At 43.1% G+C, this 27,852-nt stretch overlaps 1 long non-coding RNA gene across 4 annotated transcripts in view; it reads left to right on the forward strand.

Moving 5' to 3' along the window:
• LOC133221969 (uncharacterized) overlaps positions 1–5,416 on the forward strand; it is a 46,160-nt gene extending 40,744 nt beyond the window's left edge. For all 4 annotated transcript variants that reach the window (XR_009728127.1, XR_009728130.1, XR_009728129.1 and 1 more), the window contains 3 exons: positions 159–263; positions 1,324–1,486; positions 2,153–5,416. This is a non-coding gene — a long non-coding RNA (uncharacterized LOC133221969). The remainder of the gene's footprint in view (positions 1–158; positions 264–1,323; positions 1,487–2,152) is intronic.
• Positions 5,417–27,852: the final 22,436 nt, after the last annotated feature.

Below are 27,852 nucleotides of genomic sequence, written 5' to 3' on the forward strand. Positions count from 1 at the left end.
ACCCTAACCGTTCCATGACCGTGACTCTGATTCACAGTGGCGGTGCTGGCTGTGCTGTCAGTGGCAAGAGAATATTTTGGGAGCAAGTAAGTTTCTACTTTCCCATGACAAACCCCTCTCTCCAGGTTGTCCCCGTGCTCCAACACGTCTGTCACCAGGAAACTACTGATGCCATCCCTGTGCCACTGGGGTGAGGAACCCACAGCCCTGCACCGATTCCACAGCAGCACACACTGACCCGCTCCACCCTTGGAAGCAAACAGGTATTCTGACTGTTTACAAACCAGCACAAGGGAAGGGGGAATGATGTTTTGGGGCTGTTATTCTCTACAGAAAACAGGTGTCCTGTTCCTGTACCCATGGCTGAGTGCAGCACAAGGGGTTAGGCTGAAAGCGTGTGCTGATGGAGGCGTGGAGGAACTGGCTTGCAGACCTGCCTTGGCAAGGGTCAGCACAATCTCACACAGCACACAACTCTGTTAGTGTGTTCTGTTTTTTTAACAACAACAAAAGGACAGCATTGGCTGTTTTCTGACAATGATACTGTGTAATGTGTGAGAAATGAGAACAAGTCAGTCTAAAAAGGAAGAGTGCAACACATCAGCTACAAGCCTAAATAAATACTGAGGTCTGCAGCTGCCTGGTCTGGTTTTGGTTTTACATGTGACTTCTATCAGCATAGAGTTTTATTTCTCAAACCTCTCCCTTTCATTGTTAACCATGTACAGTTACTACCTACTCAACAATAATAATAATAATGATGATAAAAGAAAGTCTTTTTAGTAGAAAAGATTATTTCTAACCAGGATATATAGTGCTCTGAAAAGCTACCAGGGCAGTCCCCACAGGCCCCTTATCCAGTGCGATGTGTTATTTCAGCCTGACAGGCAACTGGAAGCTGGTCTCTACCATGCAGACACAATGCATTAGCATTCCTTGGTAGTGCCCCATGAATGAGACAAAGGTTTGCACCAAGATGCAGCCAGGGCTTGAGTCAGAGCACAGCAGTGTCCAAGTGCATCTTTCCAGGGATGCTGGGATGTGAAGCACTCCTGGGTTTCAATGACAAAATGAGTCCTTGTGCTGTATTCCCCAGGCTTTCTCCTAGACGTCTACCAGTTACACCCTTCCCTCCCGCCTGCAATTAGCACTTACAGTGTTGCAAAGGGAGATGAGATTCGCTCTGCACTGTCCTCCTTCAGAACTCGCTCACACCTTCCCCACTGGGTGGGAACATGTGCTGTGGGTTAGGAAATATTCTCGTAGTGGAATTACATTTGCAGCAATCCCACCCCCCGCCTCCTGTTTTCTTCTCACCATAAGACTCTGCTGCTCATCGTGGTAGAGGAGCACGTGAACATAAAAGCACAGACACAGTGTTTGGTTCAGCAGAGCCCCAAATCTCCGTGACTCTGTTCACTCCCCCCAGGAACTGCATATGCACAAACTGGGCCTAGCATGTTTCATATGGGGTAACTGGAGCCGGGTAAGTGCCTGCAATTTTGGGAGAGTGGGGTGAGGAGAGGAGTGTATGAACCATTGACCTTAATTAGAGGAGATAAAAACGTTGAAACATGATTCCTAAGAAAACCAAGGAAGGCCTCTATTGTCAAGTGTTTCCACATGGATGCCACTGAGAAGAGGTCAAGTGCTTTCTATATACTTTAAGTAAACAGCAGATTGTGAGCTCACAGTCTGGATTTGAGCAGTCTCTGTGTTCTGGAAGATAATAATTGAGTCTTATGCACTTAAGATTTGATACCTATTGACGTTATTACTTGAGAGTTGCCAGGAAACACGGCAACAATTAAAGAGTATAAAGTTTGCTAGTAAAGCTATGCCTAATGTCATACATGGCTAACCCCATGCTAGGATGGTCTCCTACTCTAGGAGAGCAGCAATGATGGACTCTTAAAAAAGGACCTCTGCTGTTGGTGGCTTTCTATGGTAAAGACCTGCGTGTGTCTCCTCACATCTTCACTGTCATGTAAACAATGTACACAGCCTGCAGAATTCCATCTGCTAAATGAGGAATGGGTTATATGTCAGGAATAAAGTGCTCCAAAGAAGGTAGTTTATTTCCCTGCCGCCGTGGAGCGTATCAAGCCAAGTTAAAATGTTAAGCTTAAAATTCTTCTGTTCTTCTTTGCAGCTATTCAGACTGAAGGTTAAGAAGATCGAATGTGGTGGCTTTGCACCAAAACCAGCTCCATTTCCCTACCTGAAGTGGAACGACAGTGAAATCAGAAATTACAGCCTTATTTCGTATCTGCAGGTTCAGCTGTAGTGTCACTGCCCACAATCACAGTATCATCAGGTAGCAGCATTCATCTCAGGTGCTCAGTATCCCTTCCATACCCTGGAGAGACTATGCCCTTATTAAAGGTCTTATTTATAGACAGGGAAACTGAGGCAATGATCCACGTCCACAGAAATCAGTGGCAGATCTTCCACAGCTCCAACCAGACCCAGCAGACCTAGTAACTTCTCCAGGGAAGAGAGGGCAGGAGTGCTCTTAGGGGCATAACTGGAAGCAGATGAATCCCTCAAAATCTTCCTGTCCACTCAGTGGGCTTCCCATGCGGATCTAAAATACTAGGGAGCCAAATTATTAAAGGTGTATTGCTAAGAGGAGGGAACGAGGCATGAAACTTGGGAAGCTCAGTCCCAAAGACTCCTCTTAGAAGCCAAGCTGTAAAGCTTTATATGCACCTGAAGCAAAAACTCCCTCTGTCTGCATCTGCCTGTGAAAAGGAAACAGCTGATTTGTGAACATTTTCTTGCTAGATTTGAAATCTCTGTCCTTGATTGAAATGGGGAATGCAATTGCACAAGTCATTGATAATTACTGATAAATGAAAGTAGTATTGGAACCCAGTAGAACTTCCTCCCACTAGGATCGAATCCTGGAAAAGAGCCCTGGGAGCTCCAGCCTATCTGCATTTCCTGTTTTTTGTTGGAATCTGTGTTGGAATTGCTGGGTCTCCAAACCGTGCACATACTCGGAGTAGGGGATGTCTGTACGTGCAGATCAAGAGACGTGAACTTCATCTACACAGACGGCAAAAAGCAGCTTGCAGTTACTTTAACATGTGACCAGTCCCAATTATGGCTTCTTCCACATGGCATCAGTATGCGATGGAGGATCTCACTCTTCTTTTGCCAGAGGCAAATGAATACATTACCCAGCAGCGAGGCGTGGGGCAGCGGATGCCTCACTCTGGGGTGATTTGGATTCCACGCTCGCGTGGGGGTGTGAGCCAACCTCAGAAGTCATTTTCACTGATGCTGACACATAAGGCTTCCCTCAGAGACCTGTCTATCAAACTGCAACATGCTATGCAGAAAAATTAGATTACTCATGCTACAATAAAGAAGGGGAAGATGACAACAATGAGAAAACAAACCCCAGACCTCAAAATATAACAGCTATTTATTGAATGAATAAAAATCCTGACAAGGGGAAAGTACCCTAGAGACTATTTATTTCTCTATTTTACCTCTTGCAACCTGTTTCAAGGAGAGCCGGTTGGAAAGACCCTATTAATTCAGACACTGCCTCTGGAAAAACCACCACTTCATCATGATTGTCACATTACTGTACTTGTGAAATATCATCTTAAATAGTCATTATGATTTTGCTGCTGGTCTTGCTGCAGTTAGCAGCAGGATTTCCTTTGGCAGGATCAGGCCCCCTCTCTCTTTGTGTCTCTGAATTGCAAATGGATTGCTCACGTGTCAGCTTGGTAACTAGGCAAAGTTCAGCATGCTCAATTCAAAGCATGCAAGATGAAGCTCAGGGCATTTCACTCACAGTATCTGCCAAGTTCCTCAGGTCTACAAAAGTGTTAAAGTGGTTTAATACAAAATCCATAAGACAAACATTATGCAGCTATGTGAACCCCTGTCCAATAAAATCTATTTCTTTGGGAAAAAAAATACAAAGTAGTAAAACATACACTTAGTAAAGAAAAGAAAAGGCTGGGTGAAGCTTAGTAAAATCCTATAAATCAGAATGCTGCACAGCTTCAGGAAGGGTGATTTAAAACAAATCTGCAGCAGAACACACACAGACGTACACACGATCCCGAGCTGGAAACTGACCTGGACAAGTGCCGAGGTTAGAACATCTCAAGACAGCACTGCAGGAATGGTTTTACAGTATCAGATAATGGAAAGGTTTGGCCAAAGGCTGATTTTTCTTCTCTAGTAATAACAAACCTGTGCTGGGGCTTCTGCAGTATTTGCTGCTTGAGTTACTCCCCAGGAATGCTATTTGGGAAGGCTAATTGAGATTTTTAACTCCACCTGCCTTGAATCATCTTTCAGTTGTACTGCTTGCAACTGCAAATTCTATTTTACCTACTGTTATCATTTTGTAAGAAGCCAGTTGTGTATGGGCTTGATTTGTGAAGCAGCTCCAGCCACTTCCCATGGGGTTTATGTTCCCGTCTTGAGTCTCTTTTCCAAATATTTCTTCCCAGAGATAAGTTTTGGTTCCCATCCAAATGAAAAGAGGAGAAGCGTAAGCTCTTCTGTGGCCCTGCATCTTGCACAGCCTCAGAGGAGCTCGTGGCCTCCTGACCAGAGCCAAGAACAGATGCAAGTTTGCCTTTCCCTGCTCATTCTCCAGCTGTGTGACGCTGCCATGTGCAGTGGTGTGGATCAACCTGGCTGCACCCTTTTAAGCCTGGTGAGGGGTTCTTTTGGGGTTTGGCTTCTTAGCATAGACAAGCAATTTCAGCATGACCAAGCAGCATGGAAGTACATAGAACTATAGATCTTTTTAAAACTGTCAGGAGCAAATATGATCAGATCTGGTTCTTGATCTCATTACTGTCTAAAAGATTTGGTTGGCATTTTTAAATGCCATGATTTATGTTCATCACCTTAACACGGCCCTTGGAAGTGTAAACTCAGTAACTCTGTTATTCTCCAGGGCAACTCTAAAGAATCTGTTTGGAGAATTTTCACAACACTGTGTCTATATGAAGATATTAACATGGATTAAGACAAGTTCATAGATTTTAAACCAGGCTATAGAATGAAAACCAGTGAGAATAAATCAAATAGCTTTGCCTAACTACAGAAAGTGTTTGCAAAGCCCTGTAAGGTTTCCATTTCCTAAAGCCACCTGCCATCTCAAATGCCCCTAATCAGTCACAGATGCTGGATACCAACCTGCTAACCCTATGGCTTTGAGAGAAAATATTGCACTTTGTAAACTCATTCTTGGGTATTTCCTTAATTTTTCTTAAACTAAACTTTTATCCCCTATTTTCCACTTAAATGTAATGAGTTAAATCAACTCTGACATTTTGCCCTGCTCACCTCCCAGTTCTGCTCAGCTGCTTCCCTACCTACTTCTAGAAAAGTCTCCAGACCTCAGGTTTGGGGTTATTTTTTCACTCCATATCTCCTGTATTGAGCAGTCCTGTTAAAGGCAGAGCTTTCACTATTGCTCTAACCCATTGCCAATGGAAAAATGAATGTTTTTTCTGCTTTTAACGAATGCTTACCTTTACAATGAAGATTTACCAAACACTGAGCTTTGTGAAAACCCTTTTTAACCCCCCAAACAATTAACTCCCCCATCAAAGTCTATCCCTGAAGAAATAAGAAGCATTTTAGAGGCCACATCCAGCACCCACTGGAATCAAACTGAGTAAGTTCACAGGTGAAGGAAGGTACCTAAACAGGCCCTGCTCCCAGAAACCATCAGATGCTGTTCTCAAGCAGAACAGGGGGTTGCCTTGGCTCTGGAAGGAGCCATTATTCCACTTCAGCTTGTGAAGACAGACTGGGTGTGGGAGTTGTAATGGAGGTAGGAAACAGACTGGATTTTATTAGTCTTCCATCATCTCTAAGAGATCCCTAACCAGATCAGGTTTCAGCCTCTCGCTCCACTCTTGTGTCAACCTTTGGTTCTGTTTTTGCTGGAGGATAAGTTTCATTATATTAATAAGCAGCACAAGTGGTTCCAATTGTGGAAGAACCACTCGGAGCTGTCAGAAATGATCAGAGGAGAAGTTCCAGCCTTTCTGTGATCACAGCCTCTTCTTCTGGTGCCTCAGCTCAGCACCTCCCCAGTGCACTTCACATTTTTAGCAACCATGACAATAATAAAAAGTCCGCTTACATTTCAGCCAGGGGAGGTTATTTTAAGGAATTTATTCTCTGATCATGGTAGTCCATCAATGCTCGGAAACCAGACGCTAATGGGAATAATTGGGCTAACATCCAATCTACTGGCTGGGAGACTAGATCTAGACGTGCATGTAAACTATACATCTTCAGTCTCCTACTGCAGTCAGATTTCAAGCATAAACATCTTTAATTATGCCACTAAACCAGGAAGTTTATAGGTAAGTTTATAACATTTCTTAGGATGAAGAGGTAGTGAGAAAGACTCAGAACAAAACACTCCAAAAGCTGAGACTGTTGGGTCCTTATCACAGAGTGATCCAGTAGTGTATACTAGCAATAATGCTCAGCATTTGTCCCCCTCACAGCATCCACCCAAAGGAAAGGGGCTTAGGTAGACAAAGTAATTAAAGAACCCCTACAAGGGTGGAAATATTACCAGATTAATTTTGCAGATAGGAAAATGAAGCACAGAAAGATTTAAATTCATCTGAGTTCAACAAACCAGACAGTACAGAGGAGATGTTCTGGCTCATAACCCTGTGCTCCAACCACTACAAGAAGATGGGTACCCATGGGACAGGCAGAGAGCAGCGTTCATGGTGCACATCTCCACCAGCATCCACTCCCCAGGCTGCAGGGCTGGGGTTTGGGTTCACAGATGTACCACGAAAGGACCGAGGATCTCGCTGCTCCCTGACAGGCTCCACCACTGCCCTGGGAGGAACTGAGCGAAGTTTAGTTTTCAGATGAGAGTCACCCGGGACTAGTGACTGAAATGTCATCTGTGTGATGGAACAAGAAAAAGAAGGGAGAAATGTAAAAGGGAATCTTTGTAGCCAGGACTACCTGACTCTCCCGCAGTAGGAGACACAGGAATAGCGTTTCATGTCATGGAGATGTAGTTAAAATGCAGACTGCATATCCTTGTTCTCAGAATTTGAGAGGTGGGGTTTATGCATGTGGACAAGCCATCGTTCCTCCCTTTGATCTATCACTTGATGTAGAGGAAGGCTTTTATGTGTTAGTCTCATATAATGGATAATTTAGTCTGAAACCAGTTTGCAAAGTATTACACTTTGGGTACATATGCTTCAATTATTCTTGAAAGTACACAGAAGTATTTCATGCCATTCACATCTATTTCAAGGGGAAAAAAAATCAAACCCAGAATTTTTGTTGAGCACCCAAACAGATTTGTTCTCCTGAGGGAAGTTTGGGTTTTAAACGAATTCTGCCGTTTTGTGATTTAATTGAAAGGTAGAGTGTAATGTTTAATTGGAGAAATGTCAGTCATTCATTAACATCACCTGGGGTACCTACTGCTCTTTAGCTGCATGTGTTTATTCACTTTATGAATAAAACTACTTAACACAAAGAGGAACAGAGTTGAATTCCCCTTGTTCAAATGCACTTAGAGCTGAGTTTTCAAATTAATCCTATCACCCCTTTAGAAGCAGTTCCCCATAAACCCATGAACTGCTGGTACAACATGAGTCACACTGACAGTGAGCAGGGCTGGAGTACCCCCTTCTCCCATAGGCGTAGTTTGTACAAAGAGGTTGTTACAAGAGAAGGGTCTCCTTGTTTGTTTTTTTTCCCCTAAACATTCTCCCACTGACAGGTCTTGGAGATGGACACCAGTCAGAGGTGAACGCTGACAGCAGTGTCAGTGATGGCTCCTTCGTGCCTCAGTTTCCCCCTTTTCTAAATTAAGCATCCTCATCTACTGGCTTTTCAGTCAGGAAAATTACCTTAGCATTTAATGAGACATCTTCTATTTTCTTCTACTGAATAAAAGGATAGATGTGGCTCTAACATAGTTCAAAGAAAGGATTAACTCATTTCACATATCAGAGGAAGAGTTTGGGTAGATATTGCCCTGTGAGACCTCTGAACTGATCCTCTAAACACAGGGCTGTTGGCATTGCTAATTCAAATAGTTCAACTACAGGAATAAAATGTTCAGCTTGGAGGCATTCTGAGCTTCACAGATAACAGGGGACACTATAAAGAAACATCCTGATGTCTTTTTTTCCATCCCTGCTCTCATGACTGGCCCACTGACATTTCATGGTTGCTGTCCTGCAGGAGATGGGACCCCTGTATCTCCAAGGCTGTGACCAGTGTCTCCCTGAACAATGCAGGTGGAAATCTTGCCCTCAAATCCTGAATTCCAAAACCTGACCCCCTGAAGGGGGCCAGAAGAGCTGAACAGGCCCATCTGCACCAGCCACTGCTCCTACCTTGCAGCTAAACCCATATGAGGAGCAGTTGGTTATGCAGTGGGGTTCAATGCAAGCTATTAGCCCCCAGTGTTTCCTGAGACCTGGCTTTATTCAGTGCACTGCACAAGCAAACCCTTTCCCATGTGACATCTGAACTGAGCCTCAGCAGCAGTGCCCAGGCTCTGATCGCTGACCCAGCCTGCACTGTAGCCCATGTGCAGAACTTACCCAAGATGAAAGGCACCAAATGACAGGATACAGAGTGCTGAGAGCTGGCAGCAGAGGTTTCTTCTGCAGACATCTTGCTGGTTGTTTTAAGGTCTTCTGCCTCTAAGTGGCACCATGCTGAGTGATTGAACACTTGCTAGAATCTGTTCTACCTTTTATTGTAATGATTCCTTACAGAGCTCCCACTTTCCAAACTCTGAACTTTCAAGAGTACTGCCTAGATGTCAGAGCCCTTTCGTCAGAAACACCAGAGCCTCTGGAGTGATGGTCCCCAGTACTACAAAATCCCTTTGGAAAGCCACAGCTCTTAAACCATCACTAGGAAAGACTGAACTTTAGTTTTTAGGGAAGGCTGTCACATCCCTGGGATGTGTAATGAGAGGTATTCAAAACAGAGCCAGGCAGAGCTTTCGCTGGTGTAAATTGCCAGAGGGTTACACTGAATCACAGCCATGCACAACCTGGTTTATGGTTTTGTATTTGCTTAAAGTAATTAGGCCCAGGCTGCCTCATACGCCACTTCTGCTCGGAAAGCAGGAAGCAATTTGGGAAACGGATAGAGGGTATCCCAGAATGGATGGGTCTGATCTACATGCACACATATACACACACACAGAGGCTGGGAGTCCTGAAACTACTGAAGCAAACTGACCTCTTCAAACTCACCATCGAGCACAAGAAATGTTGTACTTTTTAAACCAGAAGGAAGTAATCTCCTCTCAGTGCTATAACGGGCTCATAATGCTCAAATGTTCAGATATTCAACCATCTACCAGGAAATCTGCCTTTGCTTTACTACTTTATGATCCTCGTATATTTTGCAGAGTTTGAGGCTGTTTGCTCTACTTCCAAATCCTGAAAGCTCTTTGGTTCCTATGTAATACAACAAAGCCCACAGCCCAAACTCACAACCACCACCAAACTGTGCAGCACAGGGAAATTATTGACACTTGAAGAGGACTAGAAAAAGAGAAAAGATTTTCTGTATTTGAGGGAAGGTTGTCAGGGCAGTAACACAGCACAATGAGCAGTGAAGACCAGGAGATTTATGTGCCAATTCTGTCTATGATTGATTTAGATTAATTGCTCTGCACCAGTATGTAAAAATCTAATAAATATAACTCCCCATACAACGGGTTGCTCCAGTCCTGATGTTACAGTGGACGGTTTTGGCAGCAAGTCAGGATGTGCATTAAAAACACACTTTTTGAGAAGTCCAATAAATAAAAGCTCTGAAATATAGTTTCCTACTGAGAAAGGCATTTTAAATCATTTTGATAAAGAACTTAAATTAGGCCTTAAAAGGAGGGGGAAGCTGGGTCCCTGCAACTAATTATTTATAGGTATTTTGAATATAAGAGTCCAAGAAAGCTGGTCTCCATCCCCCCTTCTCTGCCACAATAAATGGCAAATAAACAACCATTCCCCTTCATCCCTCCCCCCAAATTAAAAGTCAGAAGTGTTAGAAAGGGGAGGAGAAAAAACGAATTCAAATGAGGAGCAGGCACCTGAACAAGGAACTTCAGGAGTCTTAAAAAACCCTGCATGTTTTCCACCAAAGTAAGTTCAATGAGCAGGGGACAGGCCTTCAGTTCTCCTCTGTGCTATTCAAGAGAACTGGGCTGTTTAGCTCACTGTAGTCCCCTGAAAAGGGAATGCACTGCTATTTGTCAAACACCAGAGGGAATGTTTTTAGAAGTGAATAAACATATGAATAGCCCCAGTCCTTCTGGAAGTCAAAGCAATTTGGAGACTGCACAGAAGCCGAAATTGCTGGGACTTGGGCTTCGAAGTCACTTAGGTGCTTCTGAATACGTTATCCCGAAAGCAGAGCTGACACTTTGCATGTGCGCAGCCACCCAGGGGACCCTCCCTTGGAGGATTTGCAGGTTGGGATCTGCTACTGCTCACAGCAAAACCAGTAGGGTTGAAGAACTGCTGATGTGGGGTCTGTGGCTCTGCAGCAGTCATTGGCACCTCCCGGTTCTGGAGGGCACACCAGGCACAGCAGCCAGGTCCAGTCCGTAAGGCTGGATGCTCTGCACGGGAAGGCTGAGGAATAAGAGGCTAAAGCACAGTGTGTTGTGGTTGTACATCTCAGGCTTCCTGCTGAGGTTACTGAGTTACTAATCTCTGATGGACATCCAGAATCTCCCTCCCTGTTCTCAACAGATGCTTCACCTTGAACTCCCTTCTGCTGCCAAACATGGCTGTCTCTCAAGACTCTGCACAAGGAGATGTGAATTCTAATCTGCACCATCAGGAGTGCTTCTCTCTGAGCTCAAGTTCATCCCTCTCTTTAAATCTGACCCTCAGACCTTCTTTTCATCACAGGGCTCAGTGAGGCATACTGCAGCAAGGGCCACCACTGCTCTTGCAGAACCAGGAGGTTGCTAGTAAGTGGCACTTCAGAGAAGGAAAAGACATGCCCTAGAAAATTAAGAGCCAACCTACCAAAAATATAAGTTCCTGGACAGTCTGAAAGCCCCCAGAATTAAGAAAGAAAAGAAAAAGCTGAAATTTGAATTTAAACTGAAAATTAAGAATTAAAAAAAACCCCAACAAAAACCAAAACCATTTGTTGCTGTCATGAAAACTTAAACTCAGGCTTCTGACATTTGAAACTTAATAACCAAAACCATCAGCCATAATGATTTCTCCATTTGATTCAGCATTAATATTCAGAGAAATGCCAGGGGCTGTCACTTCCCATATTAAGGCAATCCACATTCATTTGCATGTAGAACACCTATGGATGTTGTTCTTCTGATGACTACACTGTAATTTTTTAAGCTGAAAGAAAGAGGTAGAATAAGGCATCCAAACGTCTTTTGAAACACATCAAAAGGCATTTTCTTTTAAATGCCTGAAAGAGGATCTGGTTATTTTGGGGTTCCTTTGCTCTTCATTATCGTTGCATTGTCATGTTGGGTTATCTGATTACTCATCTAGAACTAAGAAACTTCCCTGTCACGTTAAGGTGTAAGAGGACTAGCTTGGCTGGTTTAAAGAACAGCTGTAAGGAGCAGAGTCAGGCAGACAGCAGCATAAGAGGAAATCCTCAGTCGAATTCAAGTGCTTTACGTCTGTCATAAACACGCTTCCAGATGAAATTAAAGGAATTTCTTTTAACTCTATTCACAGCCTCCAAATATGTTGCTCAGCAAGCTCAAGCTGCCTGAGATCTTAGTCATTCTAAGAAATGAATCATATTCCCCTTGTCATCTGGCTGTTCTCTGCTGACTGCTAATTCATGGTATATTGATTTTAAGACTCTGTTCACACATTATATTTCCATGTTAAGCCAGGAAAGCTTTTCTTGCTGAAAAAAATTATGCCCCATCCTCATTCCTCTCAATACTCAGTTTTCATCCTCCTCTGTTAGTTAGAATGATTGATCAACACAATTTAACCAGCTTTAAATGGTTCAGTGAATTGTTCCACGCTATCGTACCACCTACATTATTTTTCTACAGTATTTAACAGCACAACATGGATTCTGCATATTAGATGTGTGTGTTTGCCTACTGATGCACAATTTTAAAAGACCAAATAATTGCTGGGGGAACACACTGGGGTCCAGTAGAATTCTATCACAGAGATTCTGGAAATGAAATGCTCAAAGAAATAACTTGGTATCCAGAAGGAAGGGTTAGAAACAGAAATCATTAGAATGAGTATTTTTCATCACTGATTTAAAACAGGTCAAGACTTTTAAAAGCACCTATGCCAATCTGTGCTGTTACAGCTGGCGACTAAAATTTGTAATGAATTAGATAATAAATATTTTGTTTGCTTCTTTTAAGATGCCATTAACAGTGAGGGCTCTCACTGGACTAGCACCAAACCGCTGCTGGCAAATACCGAAAGTACCAAACACAAAGGCTTCATGTTTCAGATGCTTATAAAACTTAATTCCCCCGAATAACACCGCTAATTTGGGTCTCCTTGTACGCTTACAGATTTTACATAAATATTTTTGGCAGGCAGTGAGCCCAACAACTCTGCTTTCATTTAAATGTTTCTAACGGGCATAAGATCTTTGTCACTTCAAAATAAAATAGTTCCACTTGAAGAGAAGTTATTTAAACCATTCAATAGATTCACAGGTCTTTGAGAACGTCTCTGTTCATGCCGAAGTTTTCAAAACCAGGAACAAAAAGTATTTAAGTTCATACAAATGGATCTAGAAATGTTTTTTTTCCACTGTATCCACAAGGTAATGAATTAATCTGCAAAAAGTTGTTCGGTGGGGTCTTCTGACCTGCAGACATTCAGTGTATCGGGTGCTGGTTGCAAATACAGTGCAGGCAGCTTGTCAGTTTTGGTTTTGAGTTACGTGTTTCTCAGAGAAAATAAACCTGAATTTAACCATTCATACACTGGAACTTTTAAATACAGATGAACATTTTAAATATGAAGTTTCTCAGTAGCAAAAAAAGCAGAGTAGGAGCTGAAACTACCGAGCAGCAAATGACTGAAACAAGCACAAAACTAAGGCTAAAAGAACCACAAGAAAAGCTGAAGTTACTAGCACACAAATGTAAGTGTAATTGAAATGTAAATGTCTAATGAAAGAGTATGCGCATATACTCCTGCTTTAAAAACTCATCATATGTTAGGTATATACTTAACCCTCTCTGTCAGAGAAGAAATAACATAAAAATGCAGAAGTAGAGCTTGTAACGTAGGGTACAGGACATAGGAAAGGCAAGTTGAGTCCAGGAATGATGAAATGTCAAGTGTCTGGGCCTTAAATGAAGCTGTACCAGAGCCCTCACAGGTCTAAGGAGATTCTTTTTCGTATCACTGGAAACTACACACCGCATGCAAAGTCAGTTTGCAAGGGTACATGAAGTATATAAAAGAAAAAAAATAGCATTTATGATTTACCACTAAAACGTAAAATCAAGCAACATCCCGCATGAAAACTGAGGAAGCTGAGAAAATAAACCTACTTCTATAGCCCATTATGTAAGTAACACATCATACATAAAAACTCCAATTTAGTTTTTACCCAGTAATGTAAATGGTAACATAAACCTACTATTAAGAGTAGTTTACTCAACAATTTTGGCTGAGAAACAACGCTGATGGGTAACTCACCCTTACCATTAAGCTGTAGTTTATTAAACATTTGGTATCTGAGACGTGAATAGAGTGGAGGATTAAATTAGAGGATCACTTCACTGCTAAGACTAACACTTCAGTCAATGCAAGATTGTGTCCATTCAACACACCTTACAAAGAACAGACTGAATTCTGCTTTCAATTACTGGGGTGCAACTTTAACTGAAGTCAGCAGATGTTGCACCTCAGGAACTGTTAGCAGGACAGCATATGGAATAAAGGGCTGGGAGAGAAACTCTGCTGAAAACATTTTGGACGGAAAACTGATTTTTCAATTGTGTTTCAAGAAAACTTATTTTTATCAAATACTTTTCTGCCAAAAACTTGAAAACTTCATTTTTCTTTTTCTTTTTTCAATGACAGACCAGTTTTTTTTGGAGGAAAGAAATCTAATTATTTGATGTGTGGCTGAAACAAAACCATCTACGGATTGAAAAGACAAAGTCATTCTGAGAGTGCCAAGAAATGGAGATAGGAAGTGAAAAGAGAAGATGGAAAGCTGGATCCCTTAGAAAGCTAACTACAAATTCTCAGGTTAACATTTTAATTCCTTAGACAGAGGGGGGAGTCCTAGACAGGTACATGGCTTTCAGCATGGCGAGATGCAAGTAGTTCATGAACAGGAATGAACTGAAGCATGGTCTGTGCATTTGCTGGTGGTGGGTTTGTTACGTGGTCACAGTGGCTGGCAGGAACCCACCACAGTAGTATTTGAGTCCTCATGCACTGGACAAAACACAGCAGTAGGGCTCCAAAAAGGGAGGGAAATTAAGCCTCCATAAATACAGCAGTTTCCCAGGGTGTTAATCCAAGCAGGGGTTTCAGGAAGCAGAACGTGTGAAATGAGACAGGTGTCTGTCCCTGACCAAGGTGGTCTGGAAGCGTTTAGTGCATACCATACGTGTGTGTTGCCATGTCTGCCTCAGTGAGCTGCTGGGAGAGAAGCAAGGATCAGGGAGAAAAATGCAGAAAAAGCAACTGCTTTGCTCACAACAGTACAGAATGTCCTGAAGGTGAGTTTGTCCTTTGGCCATAAAGGAGAAATGTGAGCGAGACTATAAACTTCACTTTCACAGGAAGTCTGGAGAGTCCCATGAAGTCAACAGGGCTATTTTGAGGATGAAGAATCACTTGCATCAAATAAAAATATCAGGATTCAGCCATAAAGCATGCAAAATATATTGTATCATGAAATGTGAGTCAGCACTGCAGTGATACAGACATTACTCATGTATATGCTCTAGCATATACTAGCTCTCTACAAACAAACCTAATCCTCTGTTCTTGGGAAAACTACTGAAAAAAGAACTCCTAGGAAGGATAGTTGGGGCTGGACTTTGACAGCTCAGTTCCTTTCCTAGGAGATTTGGGAAGTTATTTGGGATAGCTGTGGTTCCTCCGTGCTCAGGCTCCCACGTGACCTAACCTCTTGATCAGTGCATGACAGTGCAATATGATTTGGCAACTGCAGATGCTGCGGGAGGAGGCCAAGTGCTCGTGTTCATTCTGGAGGCCATGAGGAAGATGAGAGAGAGTCCAAGACCAAAAAGGACTCTTGGTGTGCCAGGAAATGGCACATTAAGATATTTGATAGCTACGGCTGGACAGCTAATCCAGATCGTTACTCTGGAGGACTCCCCTTTATTAGTTGCGTATGAAGATTTCTGGGAAAAAGGAACATTTTTGTTAACTTCTACTCCTCGTATCCAAAAGCCCCAGAGAAGAGACCCCCAATATTTGAGGCATTGTGAAATACATACAAAAATAGTTGCCATCGCACAGACCTTGCCTGCTATTTTAAGGCAGGCTACTGAAGCGAGTGTGGGTTAGACAGAATGTGAAAGAGGGGGAGGAAGGGAAGGAGAAAGGTTAAACAGCAGTAGGAAACACGGCTAGAAAGGACTATTTGCACAACTGATGGTTCTGAGCCGTTAGATTATGCTGACAGTGTATTAATCATATGTTACAGCCATATGCACACATACTGATAAATTTGTATTTGCCTGCCTATAAATGAACATTAGATGTAAATATATGTAAATTATTGACTATTTTGCATCATGTTAATAGGATAAATATTTAAAATATTTTAAATATAAAAATCCTTTCACATTACACCATCAGAAGAAATTACAAAAATATATATGTGGGAGATGAGCTTATGGCCTACGGCAGCTCCAAAGATTAGGCTTGAAATCCCAGATTGTCCACAGACTCCTCCTGTAACTTAGCAAAAGCTTCCAAAAGCATCCCAATGAGTTAGGAGGACAGTTCCCAAGCCTCGGATTTAGAAAGTAACCTCAGTTATTAAGCAATTTGTTTGCTCTTGGAAGACAAGAGGGAAATCTTAACAGCACAGGAGCAGGCTCTCCCCGTGTGCTGAAGGTGAGCTGGCAGGGAAGGAGACTAGCCTGGCTGAACAAAGAACTTTGCCTGGAACTCAGGAATAGGAGAGTTTATGACCTTTGGAAGAAGGGGCAGGCAGCTCAGGAGGACTACAAGAATGTCATGAGGTTATGCAGGGAGCAAATTAGAAGGGTCAAAGCCCAGCTAGAGCTTAATCTGACTACTGCCATAAAAGACAATAAAAATGTTTCTATAAATGAGTATGAACTGACCCCAGGCCAAGGCTGAAGCGGTGCCCTGGGCTGTGGTTGTCACCAGGCACAGAACCACAAAGCTGAGCTCATTCCTTGCTTCATCTCCTCTTTGGTGCAGGAAGCTTGTGGAAAAAAGAACAGTTAAAACCCCCCACCTCTCATACCTAGAGGTTTTGAGTATGTGTGTGTGGTGATTGCCTTGCTCTGGGACTATCTTCTAGATTCTTAAAATATTCTTCCCCATTTTTCCATTAGTTTCCTTCCTTTATTTTTACTCTTCCCATATGCTGCCCTGATGACACTGCCTCCGGGAGGGAGTGTTTGGCCAATTTCCTTGACAGTGCTGAACAGTCCCTTTGCATCCACCTCTCCCGTCCTGTAGCGCCAACTCCTGCACTGCTCACTATGGATGAATTCCTGCCGTGTTTCGGCTAACCACCTCTCATATCCCTCAGCGGCAGCTTGTGTGCTCAGCTTACATCCAGTCTCATCAGGATGTCTTTTTGATTTAAGCCCTTGTCTTCTCCCCGCTAGGTCTAATACCTCATCTGTTAGCCACTGCTGGGTTTTGCATTGTTTCTTTATCCCAGTCATATTGTGTGCTGTGTCTAGGCTGACATCTTCTCCCTCACACCGTGGCTCATTTGGTCCCTTTTGAGTCCTGGCATGCTGATAGCACCTCAAACTGGCTGTAAACTTCTACTCTGGAGCTGTCACTGATACATCCTGGGATAAATCTGTTGCATGGAAATAGCTTTTGCTTTGGGATTTGTTTTTTGCTTATTTGTTTCTATGTATTTTTATGGGACATAACATGTGACTGTCAGAAGCCAGAAGACAAGGAAAAGAAAAGAAGTGATGTTTAGTAGGAATTTGTTGGCATATGGGCAGAAGCGAATCAACTTTGTTCAGAAAAGAGAGCGTCTGGAAGCATCCTGTCACTGACTATAAAGCAAATGGATTCAGTCTCCACCACAAGAATGTGTCCTCTTATTTTGCTCTTCCCTCACCTCCGTCTCCCATTTTCTACCATATTCTTTATGAATAGCTTTCCTCTGTTTCCCTAGTAGCCAATTAAACAACCTCCCTACAACAGAAGCTGGATCGGCTCTGCCTAACAGAGATGCACAAGAGACAGCTAATGTATCTGCACAAACACTGGCCTTGATCCCGCCAGGATGTCTGCATTAAAGTCAATGAAAGATTCGAGTGCACACAGTTAAGTGTATGTGTCAGCCTTTGGCAGACTGAGACCTTGAAGCCTGCTCAGCCATCATGCTTGGGTACAGACATAAACTTGACACTTGCAATGTTTCACTTGGCTTTGACAAAATGTGATATTCAGCGGGTTGCTTTAAAAATAAACAAATTCCCTATTAGTTTTATTACCCTTTCAAATGAGCTTGGAATACAGCTTTCTTGTTTGTGGTACTGCCCTAGGAAAACACGGCTTAAATTAAAGGAGAAAAGAAACTTGGTCTGTTGTTACTGTCATATTGAGCCTTTTGGACCAACAGACAATTAAATAGGTAGATATAGAATGAAAGAACTACAGAAAAATCAAACCCAAGAAAGAAAATGTTCCCAGAGTGTTTCTTGAAGATTTTCAAGGGCATTTGACTAGCATTTCCCTCACTTAAAATGCATCAAAAAGAGTGATCTTTACAACAGTAGCATGTCCTCAGGTTTTCTAGGACAAGGTTATTGCTGGCTGGTTCAGGAAGAAAATGCTTCCCCAATGCACAGGTCACTATGTTTTACATTATCAACACTCTTTGGAGACAGACTGCTGGGCCACATCAGGCATGGCCATGCTGTGGCTTTCTCTATATGTTCCCCTTTACATTCAAATAGAGCATTATTTTCTATATAGTTGTACATGTGTTACTTGCAAAGAGCAAATACAGGCTCTGAATCTAGTACTTGATGTCTTTGCATGGCGGGGACACCCTGCTTCAAGTTCATTTGGCAGCAACAATGCTGTGTCAAATCTTACTTAAAATTATGCAGAAAACTTCAAATCCTGAGTGCTGAGAAGAGCTGAGCAGATGTAGCGTAACAGTTTCCATGAAAGTATTCCCATTCCTTTCTTATTGCTTTCTACATCTACTGTACTGAACAGTGTTAACTCTGTTAACAGTGAGAACACTTGGAAAAAACAGCTCTACACAATTCTAGGAAATGCAGGAGGATGTTCATGGTAAAGCAGTTACCATCTCATATCTATTCTCACTCAAAAACCTGAGTCCCATTGTCTTGTTCACCTAATCATGAAAGGCAAAAATACAAAGCAGGAGAAATGGTGAGTAACTCTGGAAACCAGAAAAGCCGCCGTTCCAGTGTTCATGTACTTCAGGTCTAAAAGGTGCTGGTCTTGCACACAGATGTGTACACATCCATTACATGTAAGTATGTTGAATTCTTAGCTCAAGTTGGAAACATACCTATTGTAAGTACTCTTATACTCCAACAGGCACTCCAAATGAAAAAATAACTCCAAACACGGATACATGTTTTCTTTGCAACTCTTCAAGGATGTGGCTAATGATACCAGTCATAATATAAAAGTCTTAAGAACAGCACAGACTACTGTCATTTCTGTGCTGAGAGAGGGAAAAACATTGCAACAGAAAACCTTTTGAAACGTGTGATCAGTGGATCTAGTCAGTGACAAGAAAAAATACCGCTTGGATTTCTGACTCTCAAATGCTCCTCTGAACAGTTTTGGTGTGAACATTTGTGACCATGAAAATATTTCAGTGATTCATTGTGAAGGGCAAATGAATTTCAGAAAGCTGCCATCTATTCAGAGGCAATTAAATAACAGTGAGAGGATTCACAGACTCAGTTATTCAGCCAATCTAGCCCTATGTTGAGAGGCATGAATTCGCCATAGTACAGTGCACTCTGCTTAAACAGTACTTGCTCCATCTTGGTTGTGTTCAGCTTTTTCTGCAGCTTTTGTGTTTCTTGACTTCCTTGTTACTATGGTGAATGACTGTCACAGCAGTGTACGGAAAGGATGTTTAGGACATGAGTAGAGACAGCAGCCAAAAATGGTAATGGGACAATGTGAGTTACCAGCAGGTTCTTCTGCTTTTCTGTGTGGGAAGGGTAAGTGAGAGCTGGCAGCTAATCTATCAGCGTTCATGAGAGACAACTGTACATTTCTTGTCCCAGCACTTCAGCTCAGCCGTGGCTCCTGCTTTACAGCTGGTGAAGGAGAGATTGGCTCCCACAACACAGGCAGCCTTGGGTACTGATGCTGGCCTCTGTGCCTGTGACAGCCAAGGAGGCCTTGATGTCTCTGTATGCACAGCCTCTTTCTGGTACCATGTCCACAGCCTGTGGTGAAGGATTTGGAGGAGTGAATGGATCTGTGGATTGCTATTCTTTGTGATCCAGCGTATCTAGACAGGATAACTCACCCTTGGATCTCTGCAAGTGCTGGCTACATGGAGTTAATAAAGTTGTGACCTACCCTTGTCCATCTTCATTCACCTGCACATTCTGATCAATAATGCATATTGCTTTTTGGCTTCTCTTCCCATGTGAGGGGCAAAGCCAATAGAGCTGTGCACGTAGCATTACCACAGGCACATTTATGTTTGCTGATGACGCAGAAGTAAGGAGGCTTGTCTGCCCTTGTGCAACCTTACCCTTGGATACGCCCCCCACCCCCCCATTCCTGCTGCCAAGTTCCATTTCCAGATGAAGACTGTTTAAGTCTTAAAGTAGTGAGTGTCTTCGAGATGGGAGCAAATTAGGAGACATGTCAAAAGGACAACTACAACAGGAACTCTTAAATGCCAGGTCCTAAATCATTCTGGCAAATTGTCAGTGTGCTTATATTTCTGCCTTACTCCCCCAAGCTTGGTGATGGATGACCACTGATAGCAATAAGTTGGAACTCATGATTTGGCACCCGATCCCAGCATTAACTAAATCACCCCCCTGCTGCCACAAGAGAAAGCATTGGTTCTGATCCAGTTTAAGAACTTTAAGTAACCACATCAGAAAAATGAATTCAGCACTGATTTCTAGCTCAAAGGAAGATGCTGTTAGGATATAGCACATGATGTCAAGAGACCATTTTTCCAATTGAAGACAGTCAGTAGTTCTTTCTATCCTGCTAAGGTGCGTTAAAAAGCCTCCTCAAAATGGATATTCATGGGGTTTAACTTTTGGCAAGTTCTGTGTATTAAGGCATCCAAAAAATTAGAATACACTGGCTTCTCAATGAGATATTTAACAGGAAAAGGACTTGCACTTTTCTTCTGTAAGGCTGCATTTATACTGTGTTTTATAGATCAGTAAACCGACAAGAGAGATTAGGTAACGTGCTAAGACCACATGGCAGGCAGGTGGCAGAATAGGAACTTTAGCTTGGAAATGCCTCTTGCTCTTCTGTCTGCTCAAGAGTCAGACTACACTGACCCGTGTGAATGTAATGAGGAAGGGAGCGAGGGAGAGAGTGCACAAGAACTTCTCTCCTTTTATCACACCTTTGCATGCCTATGAAGGGCCTGACCCCTCCTACGCCAAGCCCTCTGCAAGGGGGCAGGTTCAGGAAGGATCAGGGTGAAATGTGAACTCGCTATTTATCACTCTGAGAGGTCAGACTGAGAGTCTGGACGTGAGGCAGCGGCATCTTGGATTCCTTCCAAGGCTGGAGTAGCTGCTGTGGTATGTGCTGCCCAGGATCTTCCAGGGCAAATTCTGATTCAGCTCTAAGTCTTACTAGAGGCTCTGCCTGAAATGTCTTTCATTCTTATCCATTCAGCTGAGGGCACTCGGGGCATCCTGACCACTAGACAATATCCCTTCATATGCCGCAATCCTTATACCTCCGTGCCTGCAAGGCAGCAGCTTCTGCAGGCGATGGAAATTGCACAGCTCTGCTAACACAGGTTTAGTGCTACTAAGAATCTGGCCTCGTATTTTGACTGTCACACACACAGCACAAGCAGCACTGCTCTTCCCTATTTTCATCATCACCAAGAAGATTTTGTTTAGGACTGTGGTTTACAAAGATCTTATTATAGAGAAATGAAAAGAAAACTCATCTAAAATCTGGTTACATTGAAAAATTCCAGCTGTCTTGCAATTCAATGCAGCTGTGCTATCTAGTATCTTTTTCTCTTCCTTTTGCATCTCTTTATAGAACATTAGCTTCTATAGAAAAATGCATTTTTTTTTTCTACAACATGGTGACTTTTTTCCCTTCCCTCTTCATTATTTGCTGCCTGTTATTTCCACCAGTGAAACCTACAGACTCTGACAAGGAAAATGCAAAGATATTTTGAGACAGAGGAACAGCAATGAGGAAAAAAAATAGCACTCATGAAGAGTTTCTACTGGCAATCTCTTGTCCCTGGGTTTTTTTTTTCCCTTATACAGACTGTAATATGATGATATTATGCAACTGCCTTCACATATTAGAATCATTATGAGCAGTAGCTTTGTGATATCATACAGCAGGTGCTAAGAACAGTTTCTGCTTTTTCCCCAAAGCGACTACAAAATTACTTACGATTTCATTACAGAACAATCAACACTTTGTGGGGAGAAGTTTGTATTATTTTGTGATTGTGTTAGTGAGGAGAAAAAAATATATAAATCTATCTTTCTGGGGAGTTTGCAGCATTCTCAGGGTGAAAACTAAACTGAATTCATTTGTAGCCAAATGCCTGCGTCCTTAGCCAGAGGAAACTCTGATGGAACTGGAAGGACTCCAATCCTCACTCAGCTCTTTGCTTTCTCCTGCAGACTCCAGTCCTCAGGGCTCTGTGCATCCCATCTGAGGGATGACTGAAGAGTGGAGAGCTGTGGGGAAAGTTGAGTCCTTCAGCCAAGACTGAAGGGGTCACTATAAGAGGAGGTTTTACATTTATCTCACCTTTAGGATAGAAACAAAAACAAAGGGTTAAGCAAAAAAGTTCAACCTATGTGGGGTGAGGCAGGTTCACAACCATGCAGATGTGAAGTCCAGCCAAGTTCTTTTGAGAGTCACTGGCCACTTTCAAGCAACGGATGTCTTTTATCTTCTCTCTGGAGAAACTCTGGGGCTTAGGAAAGCCTCACCTCTGGTCAGCTCAAGTTACTCCAACAGGAATACTTCCAGATGATTCCTGCTCCCAGAGGAAGAGCCAGCCACAGACCAAGGTCTGCAGGTCTCGATGCAAAGAAGACCAATAAGCTTACATGGAGCTGCATTTTCCTCCAAGCATTTCCTGCCAGTCTCCAGTGCCCACATGGCAGCTGGACTGCCAGCTCCAGAACTGCTTCACTGCCATCAGAAACAGGGCACAGATTTCATTACACATTTTCAGACAGGGAATTGCAGAACTGTGGTGGAAATCTGCAAGCCGCAGTTCCTCACCCCTTCACTTTAATACCCTAAAGACTGCAATCCTTTCCCCTAAAAGCCCACGCTGCTGCACTATCCACCCCAAAATGTAAAGAATATATTAAAAAGTACTTTTCCACTAAAAAAGCAAACCATGTCCATTGGGTCATATTTTCTATTCCCAGAAGATGTTTTGTTCTTGTTTTATAAACACTTAGTACCAAATATTCCCATTAAAAAAATTAATATATTTTAAATATCTCTCTTTAGAGTAAGGATAGGGAAAGCACAGGAAAAATCTATACAGAAAGAAATGCAGAGGTACAGCGAGGCAGGGGAACAAAATGATAACCAAACAGCCAAAACACTCCCTCTCCAGTGGGAACTCCTGAAGTGCAAATCACAACATTCAAAGCTTCAGCAACCCAGTGCAGTTTGTGTTACATCCGAAAAAGAGAGATACAGATCAATTATACTCAAGAGAAAATACCTTAACATCACTCCTTGCAAGAGGACAGCTTTGAATGAGACACACCGCACTTCCAGGAGTGGTATTTTAAATACCAATCACAGCTAACCAGGGTTTCACTGCTGAAGAAAAACACTGGAATAATGTTGTTTCCCAGTTTTGGTGTCACATTAAATCAGAAGCAAGGCCCTCAATAGCTGCTTTAGCCACTAGCTTCCAGACAGAGATACTTCAGGTCTGGCTCACTGCAGCTGCAAAGCAAGAGCATGAAGGTGGATGGGCTCACCAGGCTGGGGGCTCTCCACAGAAAACCCAAAAGGTAATGGTGCTCTGCAATGAATTTGATTTGAGGACTCCTCCACATTTAAGGGATAGCCTGGGGATACCCAGCTGTTGCCAGAGTGCACAGCTAGGAATAACAGAACACCTACTCATGCCACAGTGATTGCTGACTCTCAGACTCCTGAGCCTGGACAACTGGATGCTCCCAAGTAAGCCCGACATCCAGTGCATTGCTAGCTAAAATGAAAAACTGTGTGAAAAATGGCCTAAATTTGTGGTTGCTCCATCACCCCAGTCCACTGCAGAACTGAGATCAAGACAGTTACACGGTGGACTGGCTCAGTAGCACATCAGTTGACATAGAGATGTTTCCTAGTCACTGTCACTATAAAGTCAGTATAAGTCCCTTTGTTCAGATCTACACTTTACACGTGAAAGCTAACCAGTTCCCAGGTGTACCTGGGCTTTATCTCCTCTGGTCAGAGCTGGTGTTCCTTGGGCAGTGCCCTTGCAGCACACACACAGCAGAGTTATGGATCCGCTCGGTTCCTGAGCCAGAGCCTCATGTCTTGCAGGGTAAACAGAGATTTTTAACCCGTCGGATCCTCGGGTTAAGGGACTGAGATCAGGTGCATGAATAAGTGATAAGGAAGCAGGCGCTGGCAAAACACACACACTCCTTCAGCGGGAAAACAAACCAGTTGCCCGACACAACACCCCCACCACTCCGACACGAGGTGGGAGCTCCCGGACCCGATAGGGCCCCGCGCCTGGACCTTATTAGCGCCCGGCGATGCTCGGAGAGCTCCCCAGCCCCCCCCCCCAAAAGGAGGGCAGCCCCTTGTCCCCGGCCCCGCTTTGTGCTCTGCACCGCCGCCATTCAGCACCGCGCCGCGCAGCCGGTAGATGGCGCTGTCGCACCGCGGAGGCACCGCGGCGCCCCTGCGCGGTGCTGCCGCGCCCCGCCGCGGAGGGGCTGCCCGGGGCCGGACCTGGCTGCAGCAGCCGGCGGCGGGTCCTCGCTGCCGGCCCCGGGAAGCGGCCGCTGCCTCACCCAGGGATGCGGTTACATCGGGCTTGGGGTGGTTTTCTTTTTATTCACGGCGCCTGTATCGCCACTTAAGACAAAATTAACATGAAAGCAGCAGCTCGCTGCAGCCCCCCAGCAGCTCCGGGGAATTCCTGCACAGAGATGAATATGGATGAAAATCTATATTACCCCAGGCACCAACTTAGCACAGGATGTTTATGAAATATTTCTGCAATGTAGTTTATTTACAAATCAAGTTATCCACTTATGCGCGGTACTCAGAGCATTGATGTGTTTAGTGGACAGTTGTTATTACTGATCACTTGTGAGCTCCGGGTGCCCAGTGCTGCACCAGCCACGCACAGACCAAGTCAGTTCTTCCCAGAGGAAACCCCAATCAAGGGGCCTGGCCCGAAGTCTGGCAAGTTTTTCCTGAATTGGGCCGTAACTGATGCCAAAGGAAACAGAGGAGGGAGTAACAGCTTTAAGGATTTTTTTCCCCATTGGGTTTGTTTAGGTGCTAGCTATATTTCTTCAGAATAGCTGCTGGATCAAAGTTAATTTCAAGCAATTCTGGTCACAAAATAACTGGATCAGAAGCTGCTTCTTTCCTTCCCTCTTGTGTATCTCCATCAGAAGCTTTTTCCTTCTTCCTTTGAGCACTGGACAGAAGAGATCATATACCCAGCCCTAATAAAACTTGGTTTCACACCATTAAAGGGAGGATGAATTGGAACACTCACGAAGGACTACACCAGCTTCAGAACAGTATTTTTAGCACACCCCTGAGTCCCAACGATTTGTAAGATGAGGAAAATTCCTTAGCAGTGGCCGAGCTGCTGTTCCAGCACATGGAGCTCGCTCTCTGTGCACTGGCACTGCACAGTATGCAAATACACTGCAGTCTCCGTTTCTGTCTGTACATGTTTTCAGTAAGGGCACACGACAGCACTATCCTTTTCCCATACAGAAATCTATATCTATGGTAACAGGATGTCAGCTGCTGCAAAATGCTGGGGTTGCATTTTCTCCTTTTAAATGGTGACTTTACATCCACTTTCCCCACACATATGTTAAGGTTTTGCATCTGTAGCAAACCTGTGCTTGTAGAACTCAGGTTTAGAGTAGGAAAAAACTTCATGGCTGGGAATCTATGCAATGTGTGTCCCTGCCGAGCTGAAGCCGTGTCATGCGAGACACGGAACCAAGCATGCCGCAACTTTAGGGTGGAGGGGAACAATTCCTTTCATGACGAAGAATCTCTAACTCATCACAAGAGAGACAGGTGCTGCCTGGACAGAGCTTAAAATCACAGCAAGAACCTGTTACCCTTTTGCAACCTCTCTAGCCAGAGTCTCTATCTCCATGCAGTGAGGAAGGAAATCACGCACAGCCCCTTCCCTGTTAACTGCCTCGCCAGCCCCAACAAGGGGATGAAATTCTGCGCTTTGGAGCAGGGTTGTTCTTTGTTTGTTCGTTTGTGCCCTGTTCTGTTTTAAGCAGGTGTTTCAAATAGGAAGCACCTAGCACAAATAGCAGCTTCACAGAAAAAAAACACCATTAAACTACCAAACATAAAAGCTGGAGTGCCTCTACTTTGTATATTTCACAGACAACGTAATTTGTTTTTCTATGCCATTTCCTTTTACAAAACCATCCCAAATAACTTCCTCCTATTAAAATCGGATTCTTTTTCATGAAAAAAGAGGTGGAAAACACACATAAGGGTTGAGTCATTATGTGCTATTCCTCATCAAACATTTAAACTCTTTTCTCAGTTAATGTTGTATTTTACGTGTTCAGCTCTAGCGGAGCAGCACAGAGAGGTCAGTGCTACCCCCGTATCCCTCAGCTCAGCCCATATAAAGTCGTAGCCGAGCAAGGTACGGAGCTTTCCTTTGTGTTATTTTTTAATTCGTGAATATTGATTAAGAAAATAATTTGTTAATGAAGAAAAAAGATTTTAGAAGGCATAGTGGGAAAGATAATTCATAGACAGTAACTCAGTTAATGTTTACCAAGAACAAAAACCAGACCCCCAAAATTCAAAGGCAAATATTCTGTCCTCAGCTCACCCCTTCACGGTGAGGTATTACAGCCCATTTCACACTGTTTAGAGAGTCATGCTCTTTGCAGGCTGTTGTACTGTGTAAATACAAATGCAGCACAGAAGAACCATCATCCCTCTTGCTAAATTCCCTAAACTAAGGAATTTAAAGACAGACCTTAAGTAGCATTTTAAACCCTCTCACTATAAAATTTGCCCTTTTTCTCCCGAATAAAGATTGAACACACACACACACACACACACACACACTCACACCACACCCCCCCCCAAAATTCCCTGGATATTTTAAAGAAGTTCATTAACCAGACAAGCATCAGTGCTGATGGAATAGGCATATTTTTTAACGTATAATTTCTAAACCTATACACTTTCAGTAGGGGCTGGGCAGAAACGGGTGGTGGGATTTTTGGTCTCTGTTACATGCTATGGCAGATTATATGGTCTCTTGTAGTTTTAGAATATATGAATTTAGGAAGTACTCCAGTTATCACTGTCCCTTCAAGTTCAGGGAGGTGAAAATAAAGTCAAATTTAAAGCTTTTAGAAAGATACTTTTTATTTGGTACTTATTTGAGAGGTATCACAGTTTTATAGCCATATATCTGAAAGGTTGTTTTAAATGGGGCTTTTTAATATTACAGGTTCATCTCCTATGAAGTGAGTGAGATTATTACATAAATGATCTCTGGAGGGCTGCTTTCACATGTGAGAACTGACTGATGCTCAGAGAAGCTGGAAGCATGTGTGTTAAACCCATGTACTGACAGGTTTGGAGTTTTTTAGGGTTCCTTAGCAAAACCAGCTCCTATTTACAGTGAAATAAATCGCCTGCCTTTAAGGGTCATTTTCCCAAAGCATCTCCTGAAAAGCTTTCATCCACATGCTGCACCTGCTAAAATCAGATTAAAGAGCAACTAAAGCTGGTTTCTAAAGAGTCCAAATCTGGGGGAAGGGAGGAATTAAAAAAGGAACCACAATCAGGAAGACTTTTAAAAAAGTATTTTTTGGTTTTAAAATGGGAAGCTGAAAAGTTAATTCTCATTTTTTTTAATTAACAAAAAAACCAAACAAACAAACAAACCAAAAACCCACCCTAAAATAAGACCAAGGTAAAAGCCAGCAATAAAAGTCAAGTTAAAAGCTCTTCCTCGGTTAAGGTTTAGTTCAAAATGTAATAAAGTTTTCAGCCAAATTAAAACTACTGCTGTTTCTAACAATACTCCAGTGGCCAGGGAGTATTCTGCAAAGAACAGATCTTTGCATTCTGCTCATTCTGCAGGGCAGAAATGCATCCCCTTAGCTCAAAGGAGAGGCATTTTAAGGAA

This window comes from Neopsephotus bourkii, unplaced genomic scaffold (genome assembly GCF_033783945.1).
Source record: "Neopsephotus bourkii isolate Nb327-2 ecotype Australia unplaced genomic scaffold, CSIRO-AGI_Nbou_v1 NB_1572, whole genome shotgun sequence".
Classification (NCBI taxonomy): Eukaryota; Metazoa; Chordata; class Aves; order Psittaciformes; family Psittacidae; genus Neopsephotus; species Neopsephotus bourkii.